Consider the following 4,445-nt stretch of genomic DNA (forward strand, 5'->3'; position numbering starts at 1 on the left):
TTTTCAAAAATATTCCAATCTTTCCAAATATTCCAAAGAAAAATGTAAACATAAATCATGTAAAATATACAGACATACTTACAATGCTGATAAATACAGACATATGAGCCAAAAGCAATAAAAAAAATTAAAAATAAAAATAACACACAATACAAAAATAAAGAATGAAAACAATTTGAAATTTAAAAACAATTTAAGTTCAAATAAAAATTAAAAAAAAAAATACTAAAAATAAAAAAATAGAAAACAAAAATAATAATAATAAAAAATTAAAAATACTAAAAACAAATTTAAAAAGTGAAAAAAATAAAAATTAGAATAAATTAAGTTCAAATAAAAATTAAGAGTGAAAAAGATGATTAGACTAAATTAAGTTCGAATAAAAATTAAAAAATTTAATTAAAAAAATGAAAACACTAATTAAAAGCACATTTTCAATTAAACTTTGTTTTAATTTAAACGAAAAAAAAAAAAAAATTACAAAATAATTAAGAAAATTAAAAAATAATTAAAAAAATTAAAATTAAAAAATAAAGAAAAAAATACAAAAATTAAGAACAAATTGAATTCGAATAAAAATTAAAAAATATAATTAAAAAATATAATTAAAAAATATAATTAAAAAATATAATTAAAAAATATAATTAAAAAATATAATTAAAAAATATAATTAAAAAATATAATTAAAAAATTAAAATGCAAACTAAAAGCAAATTTTCAATTTATTTGTTTTTTTTTTTAATTTGAACAAATATTAAAAAAATAAAAAAAAATTAAAAAATAAAAAAAATGGAAATAAAATAAACAAAAAAAAATAAAATAATTTGAACCAATATTAAAAAAAAAATAAATAAAATGAAAATAAAATAAATAAAAAAAATAAAAATCTATAACAAAAAATACAAAGGTAAAGAGTGAAACAAAATTTGAAATTCAGAAATAATAAAATTTCCAACAAAAAAAATAAATAAAACACAAATTAAAAAATTAAAATATTTACAAAATATGTTCATACATAGGTAAGATTAAAAAAAAATATTATATTTAAAAAATATCATAAACTACATACAAGAAATTAATTAAAATAAACTCTATCAAAAATTAAAAAAAAAAATTTAATTAAAAAAAACACAAATTATATATATGCACATTTGCTTCAGAACAAAAATTAAAAATAAATTTAAAAATAAAAATATTATTAAAAAAATTAAAAATTTAATTAAAATTTATATGTGCACTTGTGCGATCTCTTAATTTTTTTTTCTTATTCTGTCACACATACATATATGTATGTATGGGGCTCTATAAGCATATTCACGTTTACATAATGACTTCCATGTGCATTGGCGATGCTTTTGAATTTTTATTTCTGAATTGGCTGGAAGCATAAAATGTGCTAAACAAATAATCACGCTCGACTATGAATGGCTGTCTGCACCGCTTCTCAAATCTAACTACACACAGGCACATTTACGCACACTCTAAGTATATAATATACATACATATGTACACGCTTGCTGTTGCTTGTATGCACAGCATATATGTACATACTATATACAAATTTATTGGTGTTTGTGTTTGTTGCTACAACATCAGTCTGCTGAAACGCAAAGACTGCAAGCACATCCGACTGTCTGCTTATTTAGCTGAGATTTCAGTCAAAAAAGTAAAAACTTCAAAAAAAAAAAAAACATAAAAAAATAGAAAAATAAATAAAAATATACTAAGCGAAGCTAAACAGAAAAATATGAGTGAAATAAATCAAATAAATGCACATCTCTACTTCATACTGCAGCTACACGCAAGAAACACTTCCTGGTGGAGCAAAATATTAAAGTGTGTAAGTTGCTGCATTTAAGTTGCATGCGCATCTAAGTATGTATGTTTGCATGTAAACATGTGTAAATATTTCTACAACACTTTTTCTACTTTAAAAGCATTAGCTGCGCTCCATATTCAAGCATTGACAGACATATCCGGTACAAGCAGTCAATAAAGGCAAGTAAACGCAATATGCGAGGGAAACAGGAAATTGTTTTTGTTGTTCAGAGGAAATTTTTAGTGTAAATAAATCAAAGATAAAGAAAATTTTGAAATTTTTCGACGGAATAAAAATTTTGCGAGGCGCTGAGAGTTAGATGCTGCGGACTGTCGCAGAAGTCACGTGATCTATTAGTATTAAAGAACTAGAAAAAAATAGATTATTTCTGAGCTCATCATGTAACACCTTCTAATAGCCTTCCAAATAACAGTACAAACGGCGTATATGGAGTGTTCAACTCTTAGGGGTTTCCCAGTAACAACCAAGTTAAACTTTCTAATAGCACAGGGCCGACTGGATGGGTTCGTGGTTCAAAAGTTGGTTTTGCTAAAACAGATGCTCTCAGCAGAGAAAAGCTGCCAACACTTGACGACAATTGACAGTTTGCCGACTGTGTGATTGCTACAATGGCTATACTCAACAAATCACTAAGATATTGGAACTTTATATTTTATCTTGACTTTGAAGATATAAGGAATTCAGTTATTGCTCTGTAGGAGTAAAAACACCTAACATAGTGTTGAGAAAACTCTCATCAGAATCAAGGTGTTCCATCACAGATCAAACTCTCCCTCCTTTGTCTGGCTTTTTTGTTTTTTTTTTTGGCTCGAGATGCGCCCAAGTCTCTGAAAAACCTCATTTTCAAATCAAAACGTCTAGACTTTCCATAATGTACGTGAGTTCTTAGGAATGCAATATCTTTCCCATCTGAATCTGCAATCCTCTGATTAACTTCTTCAGAATTCAACGTAAGACCCTATACTAAGAGTTTGAGCGCCAATATAGGTTATGTATAGGTTATCTATATACCCAAACATGTCACAAAAGCCATCACTCAGCTTCTTATTCAGCAGTGTTGGTTCCTCGTACTTTTTCCTCTTACAGGAACTCAAATATTCGTTAAATGAAATATGCCACGAGACAACTATGGTCCAAAGAGAGAAATCCGTTGCAGAAACGTTCTCTTTGAAAGTGCAAAATCTGCTTCAGAAAATTGGATCACCTCTTCGGATTGCTTGTACTGGCTCAAATAAAGTCTTCTTGTTAGTCTAAGCAAACCAAATATCTTATTAGCTTTCATAGCCAATAACAACAATTTTATTTCCAAAAAAATGTCCAAGAAGTTTGAAATTTACTTTTTCCCACAGCCATCAACCAGAGTCAGCTTTGTGGCTTTTAAGCGCACAATGAAAGCTTGATCAGCCACTTGGCGTAATCGATGCGATTGTTGACTTGATTTATGTGCAAAAGCGCAGATCAAAACAAAAGCCGAAATGATGCGCACACATACTACTTTATGCTCTCATAACGAGTATAACTGTTGTTGGAACTTTTCAAATTCGATTTTTTTATAATTTCAGCGCGCCAATGACTCGTTATACTAGTACATATTTTCAATATACAATCAGCAACCGCAGCTGACAATTTGAAAGCAACTGTTACATATTTCTTCCAACTTGTTGTTTTTGTTGTTATTTTCTAAAACTATAGCCGTTAAATTGGTTTGTGTCTTATTTATCTAGCGTCTGCTTTGTTATCTACTTGTTTCGTATTTTTTCGCTTAATCATCGTTATGTTTATTTGTAGTTGTTGTTGTCGCTCGCACGCTCTGTTGCAAATAGCTCAAGGTCCGCCAAATTTTTGTGTAGACATTTCGACTATAAATTTTCCATTTTGTGCGTTTTGTTTCTTTCTCTTTGGTGTTGCCATTAATTAGGCAGGCAGCGTGTCTTCGATTCACAAAATTTAACGACAATAGCAAAAAAGGTAATTGAGACATAAACTAGTGTTAAGTATTTTGTTTAGCGATTAGAAAAAAAAAACAATAAAAATACAAGTAAGGAAAAGCTAAGTTCGGATATAACCGAACATTTTATAGTCTTGCCACTTGCAAAGATTAAAGAAGGGAAGTACCTTCAGGCACATAAGGCCTGTTAGTTATATAGGGTCTAAGGCGAGTTCTGAAGCGTTTTTACGTGGCGGATCCCAAACCCAGCGCATAACCCTGGAGAGAGATGATTCGCCTTCTCACTTTAGCTTGCCTTCAAACGGATCGCCTTTGCCTACCCAGAGCATACTTGGTCTAGCACCGGAAGTCGTGATCTACTTGAGCCATATGTAAACGAATCGGCGGTTATAACCACGTAAGCGGTGACTACACCGGTAAAGAAGACCGGAGACCGAAGATTTTTTTGGAAGTAAGGAAATTGGTTTATATGACAAGACTACATGAGGATCTTTTCCCGACTTAGGAGCCATTATAACTTCAGCAACTTTCCGGAGACTTGGAAAAAATCTCAAACGGATTCATGAATTGAGAAAATAGAAGAACTTTAATGAACTTGTGTGTGGTACATTTATTGTAGAAACCCACTGCTGTGGGCTGTCTCTAAATGAAATCCGA

The sequence above is a fragment of the Bactrocera dorsalis genome, chromosome 4, assembly GCF_023373825.1.
Source record: "Bactrocera dorsalis isolate Fly_Bdor chromosome 4, ASM2337382v1, whole genome shotgun sequence".
Classification (NCBI taxonomy): domain Eukaryota; kingdom Metazoa; phylum Arthropoda; class Insecta; order Diptera; family Tephritidae; genus Bactrocera; species Bactrocera dorsalis.